Here is an 18,525-nt window from a genome sequence, read left to right as displayed (position 1 = left end):
CTTGGAGAGTGGGCAACAAGAAAAATGGGAGCAAGGGGGAAACCTCGAAAGAAAGAGCACTCATCCTTCGTTTTCCCTCCATGGAAGCGAAGGACTTTTTGAAGAAGAGACCAACTCTTAAGAAAACGGGCATCTTCCTCGGGGATGACCTTACCCTCTCACAAATAGCGCATATGCAAGAGGTATGCCAGAGATTAGAGGGGCAAGGGAAAAAGGTAAGATTGCTTTTTACCGAGATGGAAGAGTGGTGATATTGGAGCCACGCTCCACATGACAGTGTGAGACCTATGGGACCACACTCAAAGTTGCTACCTGGAATTGTAATGGATCTATGCGTCTAGATGTGGGTGCTTTTGAGGAAAGTTTTAGTGGGAGAGATATCATCTTCTACTCTGAGACACATCAGGCCCCTGGGCAGTCTATGACTCACATTAGTGGGTACAGATGGGAGACCGCTTGTAGACAGGAAACACGATCAGAGCACAGAGGGCGAGGCTCAGGTGGAGTGGCAGTGTTATTCAACGAGGAGTTGCAGCCATTGATACACATAGCTCGCAGGGATGAGCAAGCTAGGTACATGTGGGTGAGATTGAGAGCAGAGACAGGCAGATATCTTTACATTGCTATTTGCTACTTTCCCCCGAGTACGTCAGTGTATGCACCACCCAAGGACAGTCCCCCTTTTCTATTTTGGATGATAACATCTGGGAGTTCTCTAGAGATGGTGACATCATCATTCTAGGGGATTTCAATGCTAGGACTGCTCATCATCAGACTACTTCAGAAGAGATGCTGAGAGAGCTGGATGTTGCAGAGACAGGCCTATCCAGACTATCACATGATGGGGAGCATATTGAGTATGGACGACACTTGATAGACATGGGGACTGCACATGGATTGGTCATCTTGAATAGCCTACAAAGATTTCCCCCTGCGGGGGGTTTTACATGCTTTCCACACAAACATGGAGCTAGCATAGTGGATTATGTCATGGCACAGCCGAGTCTCATCTCTAGTATCCAGGACCTCACAGTTGGACCCAGACCTATTGGTGTGGCAGTGGACCATGATCTTGTGTCGCTGACCATATCTTTCGAGTTTAGTGTAGCACACAGGTCACAGGTGGCAGCTCCTACTCGCTACACCTTCACGCGGGAGACAGACTCTGTATACATAGATGGGATCTACAGACGCTTGTGTACAAAAGAGCCAAGGCGACCTTTGGAGGAGCTTACTACTATATTGACGCAGACGTTACATGATGCAGCAGCAGAGGCATACCCACACACACAGCCTAAGCAGAGACGTCGTTCTGAGAGCATGCCCCAGAACAACTGGTATGATGAGGAATGCCGAGAGACCAGAGCTAGACTTCAGAGGGAGGTGCTTTTGGGGGACATCACTCACAGACAGTCACAGATTGACTTCCGACAACTAGTGCGGCGGAAGAAGAGGGCATTTTTGGCTCGCCTAGAGTAGGATCTATACCAGCTATTCTTGAGTCAAGACTCAAGTGAGGCATGGTGGCTCTTTCATGAGCACTCCCCTCCCCCTACCATTACCTCCACAGAGGCTTGGGGTCAGTACGCGTCATCTCTGTACACAGTTCCTGGACAGCCGCCCCTTCACGACCCCCACCGATCCATGCCCCCACACATGTGCTTTTTTCACCGCTGAGATGGTGAGGAAGGCAATTGACAGGATGAGGACTGGGAGAGCATATGATCATGATGGTTTAGTGGCTGAGCACTTCATGCATGCCAGAGATCTACTAGCAGAGCTCCTAGTAGTTATGCTTAACCGTGCCATGTGTGAGGGCTTGCCTGATACTTGGAGCCTATCTACTATTGTACCTATCCTCAAGTCAAGAGACCCTATGGAGCCTAAGAATTATCGCACTATCATGATCGGACACACATTGGCACGGTTGTACGCATCCATTCTTGAGTAGCAGCTGAGTAGATGGGCAGAGAGGGAAGGGATACCCGTAGCCGGGCAGGCAGGATTCAGGAGAGGTTTTTCTACTCTTGACCATATCTTGACACTCACAGCCATCACTGAGGAGGGCAGATCACATGGGAGACGGATCTATTGCAGCTTTGTGGGCTTCCGCAAAGCATTTGACACCGTACCCAGAGCTAGATTGATGAGCAGATTACAGGAGATGGGAGTATCCACAGAGCTCATTTGGGGGGTCATGGCACTAAACAGGTCAGTAGTGGGGCATGTACGCACCACAGAGGGCCTATCTACAGCGGTTCACTCCACTATTGGGATGAAGCAGGGTTGCCAGCTCTCTCCTACTCTGTTTGGTATGTATGTGGATGAGGTTTCTGACTACATTCAGAGTGATGGTGATAGAGGTGCACAACTGGCAGGAACATGGATCCCACTATTGTTATATGTTAATGATATTGTGTTGATCTTCGACTCTCCAAAGGGGATGCAACGTCACCTAGATGCTTTGCATAGCTTTGCCCATGAAAGTGGTTGTCTGTCAAACTTGGTAAAACCAAGGTCATGGTATTCAATACGACCCCACAGTGGATCAGGAGGTCAGCGCCCGCATTCACATACGGCCAGGAGACGGTGGAGTATACAGATGCTTACACCTACCTTGGAGTGGTTTTTAGTTTGACCAGCATTTTCATTGAGAAGAGCAGCAGAGACTAGATTGACCAGAGCCCATGCAGCATTGGGTAGATTGGAGAGGATGTGTTCACATGTTCAGTTTCAAGAGCCTCGGACGAAGCTCTGGCCTTTTGACACCCTGGTGGCTTCTGCATTGCTCTATGGAGCTGAGATTTGGGGACCTTCATTGGACCATCATGGGAGGACAGGTCGCACTGATGGATGGGGGGACATGGAGAAGCCACTAGTCTCTATGATCTCACGGCTCAGTAGAGCCAAGGCTTCAGTACCACGTGCCATTATACGAGCAGAGCTAGCTGGCCCCCCACTAGTGGTTGAGGCGCTCACCAGATCCGTCTCCTTCCTACACCGCATCTGGGAACTTCCCAGAAACAGATATGCCCGCCTTGCACTTGAGTCCTCTCGACAGTTATCCATGCAGGGAGATACAGCATGCTGGTATGGGGAGATGACATCATGGTTTCAAGCACATGGGTTCAGCATAGACAAACTGCCACCCTTCCAGTACTCACTGGATGCACCCTCTCTGACTCTCACGCAGTCCGAGATTACCAGGCTCATCCGCCAGCACCTAACTCGGCTAGACATCAAGACGACATGGATACAGCCAACACAGGAGCTGGGCACGAAGATGGCTTTCTACAGAGAGCATCTTCTCCAGCTTACGGAGGACGGTTTTGTGACGAGACCTAGATACATGGACACCCACTTGTCTCATGGGATACGATGTGCTATTGGTCAGATATGCACATCTTCACACCAGCTGCGGATCGAGACCGGGAGATACAGCAGAGTACCAACAGAGGCCAAGACATGTCTCCTACGTGACCTGGAGCTTGAGACAGTGTAACAGACTTGGACACTCCAAGTCAAGAATCAACCACAACAGCACCAAATAACCACTTCAAAACAATTCACAGATCACAATAGATTTGCACTGGCCCGGCGGAGTTCCGTGCCTAGAGATATTGGCCCCAAAGACTGGCGCTCCTTTCGGTATTTCTTTTTTTATTAATCAATCATCAAAGTACAAGAGAGCGGTTAGGGTTTCACTCTCAGACTCCGCGTCCAGATGCTCTGAGAAGTGAGGCCCTCACCACTACTTTAAAGGTTACAAGGGATGCCCAAAAGCAGAGCCCCAAAAGCTTCAAATCAAAAGCAGTAGTCCTCTCTCTCTCTTTAGAGAGTCTTTTCTTTTTTTATATAAAAAAAGCAAAATTCGCGTCGCTCATCATTTCAAAAAAAAAAAAAGCCTCTACGATTTCCGGAAATTAGGGTTTCTGGCAGAAATTAGGGTTTCTGCTGTCCGCTATGTCATCATTTTGTGACATACCCCCCTCTTGAAAGCATTGTAATCGACCGCGATTACGCTTGCAAAACCAACAAAAGCCATAAACCGTCTTAGCAGACACTGACTGTTAGTACCTACGTACTAGGAACACACATCTAGCACATGTACAAAATCGACAGTCACATCACACGACATCACAGGACATCACCAGACATCACAGGACATCACATGACATTCAACATTCATTCGGATCTTAGACCATGATTTATCGGCATTGTAGCTAGCAATCACATCTAGGTCCAATCGGGACCTCATCGATGTCCGATTGACTAACCCCTATTGCAACCATGTCTATTCGAGATCAAGTAGACCAAAATGCTGCAGTCATTTCGTCTATCAGTTCCTACACTCACAAGAAGTCAAGAACAAATCAGTATCATTATCAGGAATTCCATTTCATAAAGTCATCCAGCAAAATACTGTCAGCTCTCAGTATCCCTGAAGCTCAAAGAGACATAGTGACTTTAGTATCAAAATCGAGGCATCTGTTGACAAAGGAGCGGAGTAACTCCCCTCTTGTGCATCCCACTGCACCAGATCTTTGGCCAAGCTGAGTTTTTGAGTTCCGTTTGGAGTAGACTATGCTAAACCAAAACATCGAGGTAAATTTTCACAATCCGAGGAGTATCTGCTAGGTCCTCCTCCTCCATCCACTTCGCATCAAATGCAGGAAAGTTCTTAAACTAAACCAAGAACCGCCTTCAGACTTTACCTTTCTTCGTATCATTATGTGCCAAAATCTGTTCAGGAACAAGGATCTCCTCGTTTTCTTCCACTGGGGTTGCTCATCAGGCTCCCCATCATCAAGCACATCACCCTTAACAGGGTTCAAGAGACTCACATGCAATGCATTATGAATCCTCCAAGTATCTGGCAGTTCCAATCGGAAGGAGACATCATTTATGTTGTCAGTGATCTAGAAAGATCCATAGTATCACATACTAAGCTTTAGAAAAAGCCTCTCCTTTCCCTTTTTCTTTCGTAGGCGTGCCTTCTCAAAAGTAAGAGCACCCAATCATCCTCCTTCAATTTCAAGTCGCGACGATGGCGATCCGTTGCCTTTTTCTGTCGTTCTTGAGACTCCTGCAAAGTCTCGCGAACCTTGGCAAAAGCCGTATCCAAATCTCGCGAATATTCATCCACTTCAAATATCTAATCTTTCGTGCTCAGGAAAGATGGAAACTTCGTAGCACTTTCAACAATCTCACATGGCGTCTTCCCCGTCGAAGAGTGTATCGTGTTATTATAGGCAAATTCCACCAAAGGTAAGTTCTTTTCCCATTGAGTCTTCTGATCCAAGATACAAGACTTCAATAAATCTAAAATCACTGAATTGGCAATCTCAAATTGCCCGTCAGTCTGCAAGTGGAACGATGACGAGAACTGCAACTGCGTGCCAATGTTCTCCCAAATTGCCTTCCAAAACAAACTCATAAATCTGGGGTCTCTGTCGAAGACAATCGTCTCAGACGTGCCATGTAATCGGAAAATCATCGTGATCTTTCTCTGTTCTCGGGAGATCAAAAATGAAATTCATTGCAATACTTTCCCAGGGGTGGGTGGGTACAGGTAAAGGCTGTAACAATCCCTGTGCCTTATGCCTGTCAAGCTTGACCTTCTGGCATACCAAGCAACTGCGCACAAACTCTTCCACATCCTTTTTGAGTCTCGGCCCAAAGAAGTATTTCTCTACCCCCTTCATGGTGGTAGCAATGCCGCGGTGACCCATAAAAGGTGGACAGTGGCATTCAGTCATAACCTTTTCCCTCAACGGCTATGTAACGCACAACATAGTCTTTTTCATCAAGTAGCCTTCCCGAAGGGAGTATCCAGCTATTGTCTCCCCATCCCGTATCCGTGTGAAAATATCTGCAAAATCTGTATCTGTGGCATATTGATCTACCATATCCTCGAAGCTCCTATGATATATCGCGGAAATAGCCAGAACCAACGGTTTCCGAGACAAAGTATATGCCACCATATTCTTCTAACCCTCACATGGACAATCTGGAAGTGGAATTGTGACAAGATGTTCGCCCACCACATCTGCTTTTCCGAAAGCTGCTTCTATGACAAGAAGTAGCGCAAACTCTGATGGTCTGTAAAGACAGTAAAATCCGCTCCGAGTAGGTAATGCCGCCATTGAGTAAGAGCATGGATAACCACCAAAAGCTCTTTCTCATAGATCTGTGCTGTCATCTCCGGCCTAGAGAACAAACGGCTCTCGTAAGCTATGACATGGCCTTCTTGCATCAAGACCGCACCCAGACTACGACCACAAGCATCACAATATACTTCAAATGACTTCTGCAAGTCCGGCAAAGTCAAAATAGGTCCCGTAGTCAATTTCTCTTTCAATGTCCGAAAGGCACTCACCTTTGTGGGTCCCCACGAGAAAGGTACTACTTTCTGAGTCAAGGTATGCAAAGGGGAAGCAACCTCTGCAAACTTTCGTATGAACTGCCTATAGTACGAACACAGTCCCAAGAAGCTTCTAACTTCATGGACATTCCTCAAATCGGGCCAATCACGGATAGTCTCTATCTTGGCCGGGTCCATTTGCACTCCTGCTCCTGCTAACACAATGTGTCCCAAAAAGTATATCTCTGGTAGGAAAAATTCACTTTTCTTTGCATTAATCACTAACGTGAGATCTCGTAATGCCTGAAAGACTTGAAGCAGATGATCTCTGTGTTCTGCCTCATTCTTGGGGAAAACAATGATGTCGTCAAAGAAAGTGCCAACAAATAGCCTGGACTCTCGAAAAATCCTGTCCATCATCCGGTTAAATGTCACAGGAGCATTGGTTAAGCCAAAAGGCATCACCAAAAAATCAAATAACCCAAAAGTCGACCGAATAGTTGTCTTGTAGACATCTCCTGGCGCTATCCTGATCTGATGATATCCACTCTTCAAGTCAATCCTGCTAAAGCACGAGGATCCCTATAACCTATCGAGTATATCATCGATCCTAGGAATCGGAAATCTGTTCTTGATGGTGATTTGTTGAGAGCTCTATAATCGATGCACATTCTCCAAGATCCGTCTTTCTTCAAAACCAACAACACTGGAGAGCAATACTGTGAAGTACTAGGCTGGACAAGACCCTTTTCCAAGAGGTATTTCACTGGGTTCATAATCTTTTCATTCTATACTCGGCTCACACGATAAGGTGGCCGATTCGGTGGCATGCTTCTAGGTATCAGATCAATGGTTTGATCTTCAGGCCCTCTGAAAAGCAATCGCCATGAGTGTGGAGAAAAATCTTGGCGTTCTTTTGATCAGGTCAAAACATATTCAACCTTTATCCAGCGTTCAGTTCTCTCCCAAAAGAATGAGTAAGAAACTGAAGTTCATCATGTACAATCTCTAAGCCCTTCATTTATCAAAGTCGCTTTCTCGGCCCGGTAGTCAACCACGACGTAGTTCTTGTGGTACCAAGGGATCTTGAGTAGAACATCACTCGCGTGCCCTGAACACCCCTGTCATTGCAAACAAAGTTTGCCAATGCTCGGTGTAATGGCAACATCCCATCCGGGTGCCACTCGAACTACCTCTGCCTGTGGCGTCAGTCTGTCGGGCGTAATTCCAAATCGAGCCGCCAATTCCAAGTGAAAAGAAGTTGGCCTTGGCTCCTTCAAAAGAGCTTCCTAGCCCTTCACTTTGCCCCAAAAGCGGCAAAGTTTGTACTTTCATTCATTAGATTAGGTACAGGTCCCACGCCATGTGGTACCAGGTCTGCTTTTCTATCTGCCTTTTCTGCCACATTTCTCAGCTCCTCTCGAACTCTCAGGCCTGTCGTCATCTTTATCGTTCTGTTCTTTCTGTGCCTTTTCGAGCCGCCAATTCCAAGTGAAAAGAAGTTGGCCTTGGCTCCTTCAAAAGAGCTTCCTGATCCTTCACTTTGCCCCAAAAGCGGCAAAGTTTGTACTTTCATTCATTAGATTAGGTACAGGTCCCACGCCATGTGGTACCAGTCCTACTTTTCTATCGGCCTTTTCTGCCACATTCCTCAGCTCCTCTCGAACTCTCAGGCCTGTCGTCGTCTTTATCGTTCTGTTCTTTTTGTGCCTTATTAGGGCACTTCGCGGAGATATGTCCCTGTTCCTTGCATCCGAAGCACTTCCCCTCTCTGATGAAGCGAGCTCTCTCCTCAGGAGTAAGCTTGGGTCGTGCATCATTTTTCTCTTGGTTGCTCTTTTTTCTTTCTACTTTTATTCCCTGAAGTCTGTTCGGCTCGTTGTGTCATAGCCTCATCTGTGGGGTAGGTCAGACTGCCAGAGTGAATGGCAAAGCCCCGCGTCGCATGACTCATCAACTCCTGAATAGAAGCTGACTTCTGTTCCAAGCAGTGATCTCGGATCTCTGTAGGTAGACCCAAGGTAAACCGCTCAATCTGTTCTCTGAACGAGATCTTCTTGAATGAAGAGGCGGGTAGAAAAGAGCTCCAGAATCTTTCACAATAAGCATTGATTGTATCTTTCTTGGTCATCCGAAGATGATTCCAAGCAGCTCGTATATCTCGCTCAAACTCTTGAGTCAACCAAGAAGAAATAAAAAGCCTCTTAAATTTCAGCCATTTAACTGGCGCAGTCTTGTTTAAAAGAAGCGTGGACCACCAAGTACGAGCATTCCCCTTAAAGTAAGAGGCAGCTCTCCGAATCTTGGAGTGCTCTGAATAGCGTCCTCCCGCAAAAGCGATGTCAAACTGCTGTATAAAAGACAAAGCCTTCGAAGCATCTAAGTATCGTGAAAAAGTATCAAACTTGATCAAGTGGCCACCTTCCTTAAACTCTCGGACTTTCTTGCTTTTATCTTCGAGAAAGTCATATTGGTTGGCTTTGTAAAAATTCTTCTTGTTCGCATAAAACTTTCCGTCATCGGAATCTGAGCTGTCTGTAGACGAGTCCTCAGTAGAACTGTCAGTCTCCAGGCGAGATGTAGCCTTCTTTGCCTTTTTCTAGCCCTTTCCGAAGCTGTGGCTTGCTTCGCTTTTTGCTTTTTCTGTCTTCTTCGCTCTAATCCGAGGAGCTAGAAGAACTGTCAGAAGAAGAAGAAGAAGAACTGGGTACTCCTTCAAATCGAACACGCTTCTTCCGTTTCTTTGCCTTGTCAAATGTCAACCGACGACCCAAATATCCCGGGAAGTCAGTGCCTTTCTTCTGCTTTTTGCCGTGCTTTTTGCCTTTCTTTTGCACATCGAAAAGCTGAGCAATCCGTGCATCAACCATGGTCTCTAGTTCCTTCTCCATATATTTTCTTGGAGGCAAAAGGTTTCTTGAGAGCGGGTTTCGGGAGTGGTGTTGTGGTTCTCTGCCACTCTGTCTGTACCTCTTCGAAAGAGCTCTGGTTCATATATTTTGCCATCTTCGGGTCCTTGGCAAAATTGAGCATCATCTTTGTTGCATCGCCAATCAATTGACGACGCTCCATCTCTCTTTGCTCCGCCTGAGTAGGCCGAGGCGGGCCATACTCTCTGTCTGAATCTTCGTTGTGATCCCAGCCCGCATCTCCAGATGCAGAGGGAGTCGACTGATCATTGCCTGAAGCCATAGGTGCCGCGGAAAAAAAAAAAAATCGGGGATCGGATTTCCCGTAGAAGAGAAATCGGTCGTGCTCTGATACCACTGTAACAGACTTGGACACTCCAAGTCAAGAATCAACCGCAACAGCACCAAATAACCACTTCAAAACAATTCACAGATCACAATAGATTTGCACTGGCCCGACGGAGTTCCGTGCCTAGAGATATTGGCCCCAAAGACTGGCGCCCCTTTCGGTATTTCTTTTTGTATTAATCAATCATCAAAGTACAAGAGAGCGGTTAGGGTTTCACTCTCAGACTCTGTGTCCAGATGCTCTGAGAAGTGAGGCCCTCACCACTAATTTAAAGGTTACAAGGGATGCCCAAAAGCAGAGCCCCAAAAGCTTCAAATCAAAAGCAGTAGTCCTCTCTCTCTCTTTAGAAAGTCTTTTCTTTTTTTATATAAAAAAAGCAAAATTCGCGTCGCTCATCATTTCAAAAAAAAAAAAAAAAGCCTCTGCGATTTTCCGAAATTAGGGTTTCTGGCAGAAATTAGGGTTTGTGTTGTCCGCTACGTCATCACTTTGTGACAGACAGAGTTGCACTACACATGCCACTACCCCGTCTACTACGAGATACGCGGCCGCTTCCACTGCTTGTTCAGAGAGGGCTTCGGACCACTCTCCAGAGTCATGCGGTACGAGGATCACAGATGCTTGGGTTTGTTTTTGCTCGAGTTGCGCAGACACAAAGAGAGCCTAATGAGAGGAGAGGTCAGCCAGTCTCAGAGACGGATCACAGACTTCTTTAGAGCAGACACTGGACACCCGGAGCTGCCTCACACTGGAGGTACACTGATCGACCGAGCGACCGAGCTAGGGAGATCCAGACGCCCACGACTGCGGAGGACTACACAACATCGACGGAGGTTGCATCAGAGGATTCGGATCACTTTGGCCCAACGTGCACGACGCCCAGTCAGGCTATTGACCATGGAGGAGATTGATGAGATCCGCCAGCGAGACCGATGCTGGATCTTTTGTGATCTGTGATTTAGCTATCCCACCTAGCTAGATCTTTTGTGATCTGTGATTTAGCTATCCCACCTATCTGCTTAGATCACACCTAGCTGTTTCAGATTCCATAGCATTTTATTTTGTCATTTTTGTTACTCTGACTTTGTATCAGATCCACCACATTGTAACTTTTTGGTCTCATAGGTCATTCTGGCCTTCTGAAGACATTAATATAACATTTCATTTCATCATCTCTCTCTCTCTCTCTCTCTCTCTCTCTCTCTCTCTCTCTCTCTCTCTCTCTCTCTCTCTCTCTCTCTCTCTCTCTCTCATGCCTACCCGCCACCTTCCTCGCCAGCGCCACCCCACCGCGCAGCCCCTACACCCCCTGTAGCTGCCCATGCGCCACCCCCGTGGCTGCCTACACGCTGCTGCTGCTCTCACCCGCTGCTACTGTTTCATCCCCTGCGCACGCCACTGCTGCGGCTGCTGCTGCACTCGCTGTGGCTGACCTGCTGCGATTGCACAGTGCCAAGAGTGTAGCACCTGCCGCTGCCTCACTGCACCAGGCCCGCTGTCTCACTGCTGCATGTAGCCACTGCCGCATGTTTCCCCACCTATGCAATCAGCGCACATTAATCAAAGGGTATCCAGAAGCGGTCGAACAATGAGCTCATCACCTTTTAAATCAATGCCGAAGGACATGCCCCCCAAGGATTCAAGGGACACGACGATCACATGTACTACACAAGACATTTGGGGACTGCTACTGTCTATCCAAGAACAGGTACGACAACAGAATGAGGTTATTTCACGCCAAAATGAAGACCTCAAGAACCTGACACTACGCAACCAAGAGTTGGATCATACCATTGCACTGCAAGCTCTGAAGCTTCAACAACAAGAAGACACCCTGAAAACACTGCAAACTCAAGTGCTAGAACAAGGCAGTCACATAACACAGGTCACCAATAATGTAACAGATGCACCCGAGGGGTCTCCTCCATCTTGGGCACAGATAGTGAAACAAAATGAGGACAATGGGACGCAAGACAGGAGAGATGTATACGTATGAGAGTATGTATACGCATGAGGATTCTTTCGAATACAAGGAAAGGGAGAAAAGATCCCAAAACATTGTGATACGAGGCATGCCAAAACCTGAGGGGGAAACAGTCATGTCATTGAACGTAGACGTTACCACCCTGTTAGCAGAAAAGCTTGATATGCAAGATACAGGGGTATATGGGGCACATAGAGTGGGTCAGAAGAAGACTGATGCTCATAGGGCAATTGTATGCACAATGTTGGATGCTCGCAAAAGGGCCATAATTTTGGAAACTGCACGCTTCTACTTGAAAGGCACTCAGTACTATGTAAGTGAAGATAGAACACCGACACAACAGGCAGCAAGAAGGAAAGCATATGAGGAACGTCTCAAGGAGAAAAACCAGCATCACCGCCTAAAAATGCATAGGGGCACGCGACCCATGGGATCACGACCATACAGGTTACAAGCTAGAATTGTAGAGGTTTCCCATGGCATAAGGGAGAAGGGCTGGTGGATATTCTACCACAAGCTGACATACTCTTCCTATTGGAAACATGGGAACAAAACACATGCAGGCTGCCGGACATTAGTGGATATATCAAGCACTCCGTACGGTGGAATGGTACCAAAATGCGAGGACAAGGAGGTGTAGTTGTGATGTATAAGGAAGAGCTTCAAAAGATGGTTGAGGTGTGCAAGATCAATGACCACAAGTGCTATATATGGGTTAAGGTTTGCTCATCAAAAGGATTGATCTTTGTTGCAGGATGCTATATCCCGCATCGAGAGTCACCTTTTTATGACACAAACCAGCTATCCAAAAATGACCCCTCTGCTGACCTATGTACAGACATTGCAATGTATGCACAAGAGGGAGCAGTTTTCCTTCTTGGGGATTTGAATGCCCGGATTGGAAACACACAGGTACAATTGACAGACCATTCAATGCACCCTGCGGATAAGAATGGGGAACTTATACTTGGTTCTATGTGGAATAGATGTTCAAGTGATAACATCATGAATGCACAGGGGTCAGCCATGATAAGTATGATGAACTCAATGCAGCTTGTATCCATGAATGGTGCGGATAAGTTCGTACACTCTGGATCATACACTTGCTACACGGCAAATCATGGGAGGAGTACAAATGATTATGCCTTGGTGAGATACAATGCATTGGAATTGGTCCATAGTTTTGAAGTGGGTAGCAGGCTACCAACCTCCGACCATACCCCAATTCATATATGCCTACACATGCCCAGTATGCCTATTGTCAACACAATGAATACACCAAATTGGTCATACAAAATGCAACTCACGAAGAAAGAGGACTATGCTAGTCTCTTAGATAGCTTACTGTTTGACCAGAACATGCCTTGTGACATTGAAGAGACGTAGAAGATCTTCCGACATGCAATGGAGGAAGCGGAAAAAATTACTATGGGCAAGTATCAAATGGTAAACAGACCAGGAAGGGTTTACCTCATAATCCTTGGTTTGATGCAAAATGCAAGGAGGCCAAACGCAAGATGAGAGGCTTAGCATAACACTCAATTGAATGGGAATGGGCTGCTAGAGAATACAATACACTCAAGAGGAAAAAGAGACACATGTATGAACTCTCAAAAGAACAACTAGACCTCAACAGGTTCAAGAAAGAGCCAAAGAAGGCTTGGCGTAACATGAAGGGGAAGAAAGGGGATGTGATGGGAGATTTCAGCCTAAATGAAATGTATGCTTATGTACAAACTTTGTATGCCCCGTCGGGGACTCAAGAGGCGATATACACAGGGGCTCACGCCAAACATCCAAAGCCCATCACCTTCCAGGCAGTCATTAAAGGCCTCAAAAGCAGCTGACACATTACATCTTACTCCTGAAATGCTGAAATGGTCAGGTATTGAGGCTAAGAAATGGATACACCATATGATGAATCAAGCAATCAACCAATACTTACCCCAAGATTGGCAAGAAAACTGGGTGAAAGCGCTCTTTAAAGGAGGTGACCGCAATTTGCTCACTAATTATCGCACCATCATGGTGAGCTCATGTATGGCAAAACTATTTGGAAGCATTATTGAGAAAGATCTTAGCACATGGGCTGAAAATAACGGGAAATGTGCCATAGGACAAGCAGGATTTAGAGCCCGCCACAGCACGATAGACCACCTTATCACACTCCGGGTCTTGATGGATGAAACCAGGCTAAAAGGCAAAACCCTGTATTGTTGTTTTGTGGACTTCACGAAAGCATTTGACACAGTACCCCGTCAAGGGCTATGGTCACGTATGGAAACTCTGGGAGTTCCTATGCATCTCAAGGCAACAGTGGGACGCCTCTACCAAGAGGTCAGATGTAAACTCAAGACAAACACAGGTTTCTCACAAGAGTTCAGGAGCACTATGGGAGTTAAACAAGGATGCCCTCTGTCACCTACGCTTTTTGGACTATGCATAGATGAGCTTGATGATTTCATTAACAAGGCTATGGGAGAGGGGGGAGATCACCCTAGCATTGGTACTTTCACGCTTCTGCTCCTCATATATGCCGACAATGTGGTTCTCTTTGCCTACAAGGCCCTCCTACAAAAACTTTTGGATGCAGTACATGCATTTTGCAATGCAACGGGCTTGTCAGTCAATGTAGCCAAAACAAAGGTTATGTCAGTCCACCCATGTAGAAATGAGAATCAGCCCATCATCACGTATGACGAGCAAGCACTCCAAGCGGTTAAGAGGTTCAAGTACTTGGGCATCTATGTACCTTCAAACCATGCATGGGGAAGTTGCGCGCAAAACAGAATTGATGCAGGACAAGCGAAATACTATGAATTTGAGAACATGTGCAAGCAAAGTGTCACAAGGCGATGGGAAATCAAGTCTCTAGCATTTGATGTATGCGTGGTCCAAACAATACTTTACGGTGTAGAGGTATGGGGGGGGAGTATCCCCGCTAGCACTTGGAATGACATTGAAAAGATACAGACAAAATTCCTATGTAGACACATGGGGATCAAAACTACCACCCCATACTCAGTGATGCTTTTGGAGACAGGCAAGAGACCCTTGGAAATGCAAGCCTTACAGAGGGTACACGGATACCTCATGAAAGTTAAGATGATGCCGGAGAGCCATCTACCCCACATGGCATGGCAAGCCGGATGTAAACCGCAAAAGAATTACAAGAGTAAATTTCTCACATCCAGTCTCGTAGAAGACATACAGAAATGGTTCTCTAGATGGAATGTGGGAGACCATGTGGACATGCACATAGAGGAAGGCACTGAACATGAGCATGGGCTGAATTTTGACAGAAGCATACTTGAAGCCCTACACACTAGATGGAGTACAGCAGTACACAGGTCCAAATTTGAATACTACGGCAAACACATCAATACACGATATTGGGAGACCTACAAGACTGGGGACACCCAGATGCATATCAGGACACCTATGTCCCACCGGGCAAGACGGGCCATTACTTTGATGCGGACACAATCACACATGCTCAAGATTGAAACGGGAGGGTGGCTGAATATTAAGGAAAATAGCAGAACATGCACACAATGCAATTTAAACAAAGTGGAAAGCGAGGCCCATGTCACCATCGAGTGCCCAGCATACGCACACATCGATTTCCCACTGCTATTGCAAGGAGATGTCACCTTTGAGGAGCTTCTCTCGGACACACCCCTCCCCAGTAGCTTTAGGCATCTACTTTGCCAAAGTATTGGATCATCACACAACACTAACACACAAGAAAGCTACTAGCCCACTACCCCCTCTACACACATGAGGGGAGCCTCTTGTAGATTTTATTTTTTTTTTGTGGTCCCATGGGTCATTTTGGCCCCCTGAGGACGTAAATACAACATCATCATCATCATCATGTGTGTGTGCGTGTGTGTAAGCAGTGTGACCCCTCACCTGCTGTTTCTGTTGCACCTGCATGCCGCCCACGCCACCCCGTGCAGCCCTTCTGCGCCAGCAAACCCCCCCCCCCCCCCCCCGCCCCCCAAGTGCCAAAATGCCGAAAAACGCCTCGAAGGAGACGACCAAGCCGCCGAAGATGACCAAGCCGGATATAAGATGACGTCCTACATCATAGATACCTCGATGGCTTCACTAATCGTCTATACAAGCTTGAGAAAGAGGTCGAAGGATTGACCAAGGAGAAGGAAGCATGGAAGAAGGAGAAGGAGAAGTGGGAGGAGAAAGAAGAATGAAAGAAAGAAAACGAAGAGTTTAAGGAGCAAAACAACCTCCTCCGTGCTTCCATCACATCCCTCACCCCCGAAGAAGGAGAGATCAAAGCAGAAGCCAAGGAAGCCCTCAAAGAGGAGATCACCAAAGCTCTCACGGCAAGCATCGACGACAAATTGGAGGCTACCAAGGAAGGATGGGTTGAAGTAGTCAAGAAGAACATCAAAAAGGGGGCGAAAGCGGAAGCCCAAATAGATGAAGCGCTCATCATACACACAACCATGAGGAAGAGAAGATGCAACAAGCCCGCCACCTCAATGTACCATGATTGGCATCAAAGAAGAGGAGGGGTCCACACCGGAGAGTGATGGGAAAGCCCTATGCATGAAGCTCGTACAAAGAAGACGAGCAGCCACCCTTCTCCAAAGCTTGGAAAACCGGCAAAGATCCACAAAAAAGAGCCCTCATGCTCCAATTCACTTCCGAGGAGTCTCGAACATCCTTCATCCGAAAGAGGGTTATCCTGAGAGGGTTGGAGGGGGCCCGTATCTACCTTGACAACAACCTCACCAAGATGCAACAGGACCATCGCCAAGCATGCATGCCAAGAGTCAAGAAAGCTAGTAAAGAAGGGAAGAAGGCGGTATACCGAGATGGTAGGGTCATCATTGATGGCATGACCATCGCATAGGGATTCGCGGCCTATGGGACACATGAGGAGATCCATGATCGATGAAGTGCATTTCCGATGGCAGACAGCCATCGACTTCCCACTAAAGTCAACCTTCAAGAAACCTCGTGTCCCACAGATGTTTACTGAAGATGAACTCGATGACATTGTCGAAAGACGAGTCGACCAACTTTTGGGGGCAAAGAAGCAATTAAAGAAACGCAACAAGGGAGCAGACTACCCTGCCTATTTGGGTCGTCAAACTTTCTATGCGAATGCAAGAAACTAGAAGACGCATGTACGCTCTCACGGATTATCCAGCTTGTCCTCAACTTCTTTTGATAGTTCGGATAGCTCTTCCTCTTATGATTGGAGTGATGATGACAGGAAGGGCAAGAAACAATGAAAGAACCAGAGACATGGAAAGAACAAGAAGAAGGCCAAGAAAAGCAGATCCTACAGCAGATCCTGACAATTTTCTGACAGTTTTGACGAGGATTCATCCTCTTCTGAGAGTTCGGACTCCGAAGACCGGATGTTTTATTCAAAGAGGAAGCATTTTTACAGAGCCAATCAATATGACTTCCTCGAAGACAAGAATAAGAAGACCAAGAATTCAAGGAAGGTGGACAAGCAGTCAAATTTGATACCTTTTCAGGGTTTCGAGATGCCCACAGAGCCCTTGCATTCATCCAGCAATTTGACATAGCTTTTTTTGGAGGGCGCTACTCAGAGCACTCAAAGATTAGAAGGGCGGCATCTTATCTAAAAGGAATGCTTGGACATGCTGGTCCACTCCTCTTACAAGAAGAAGCCCCGACCAAAAGGCTTAAATTCAAGCAACTTTTCATTTCCTCTTGGCTCACTCGGGAGATGTGAGTACAGCTTGGAATCATCTTCGGATGACCAAGGGAGACACTTTGGATTCATTCTACGAAAGATTTTGGATACTTTTCTACCTGCCTCTTCCTTCAAAAAGATCATCTTTAAGCAACAAATCGAGCAGTTTTGGTGTGGACTCCCTAAAGAGATTCAAGACTATTGTTTACTACAGAAATCCGAGTCCATCCAATAACTGATGGGACATGCTAAGCAAGGGTTTGCTATGCATTCGGGTAACCTGACTTACCCCACAAATCAACAGTTGACGCCAAGGACCGGACAAAATTTGACCAATGATAACAGAAGGAAGAAGAAGTTTCAAAAGAAGAAAGATACTCAACCCCGTTTGACAGAGGACCAGAAATCCGAGTATCTCAAAGAAGGCAAGTGTTTTGACTGTGGCAAACAAGGGCGTATTGCTGTACGGTGCCCCAAAAAGGCACACCGAGCACCATCAGAAGATAGGCCACAGAGTTTCAGAGCAGCCAAAGAACGTGGCAGAAAAGGAATGATGAAAGCAGGACTGGTATCAGATTGTGTGGGTGTAACAAACTTGGACACACCAAATCAAGATTCTGTCGCAACACAGCAAAGATTCACTTCAAAAACACTTCACAAATTTTAAGAGAGAGAGAGTCGACACGGTCCAACGTAAATTTATGCCAAGAGATATTGGCCCCAAAGACTGCCGCCCCTTTCGGTATTTCTTTTATATTAATCTTTGAGCAAAGTACAACTGCCCACGCATGCTCGCTCTCAGACTCTGCGTCCAGATGCTCTGAGAAGTGAGCCCCCTTGGGTCACTTATAAAGATTTAAAGGGCTGCTAAAAGCAGAGCGCCAAAAGCACTAAACTCAAAATGTCACAATTGTGACTATGTTGCAGTATTACATCTACTCCTAGTTGCAGATAGGCGAAGTGCCATGCCAAGGAGAACCCCTACGCTTGGATGGTCACAACCCTTCGCTCAAGAGACGTGCATCTTCGCCAAAAGCCAAACTCCTTCGACACCTGGTCACACCCCTTCGCTTTACGGGTGCGACTCTTCGCCCAATGGTTGCAGCTCTTCGCCGAAAGATGTGTCTTTACATCTAAAGTCGCATCTCTTCACCATGAGACGTGTCTTTTCATTTATGTCTCTTCGTCTCCTATATAAGGAGCCCTTGTATCATACTT

At 46.6% G+C, this 18,525-nt stretch overlaps 1 protein-coding gene and 1 pseudogene across 2 annotated transcripts in view; one reads left to right on the top strand and one right to left on the bottom strand.

The window, feature by feature from the left end:
- Window positions 1-18,525, bottom strand: part of LOC147428987 (glutaredoxin-like) — a 73,419-nt gene that overhangs the window by 2,380 nt on the left and 52,514 nt on the right. The window lies entirely within an intron of this gene.
- On the top strand, window positions 11,045-12,246 carry LOC147428990 (uncharacterized; annotated as a pseudogene).

This window comes from Adiantum capillus-veneris, chromosome 22 (assembly GCF_014529385.1).
Source record: "Adiantum capillus-veneris isolate H3 chromosome 22, ASM1452938v2, whole genome shotgun sequence".
Taxonomy (NCBI): Eukaryota; Viridiplantae; Streptophyta; class Polypodiopsida; order Polypodiales; family Pteridaceae; genus Adiantum; species Adiantum capillus-veneris.
Note: the sequence above shows the minus strand (reverse complement) of the source record. Positions and strands in the feature narration are given on the sequence as shown.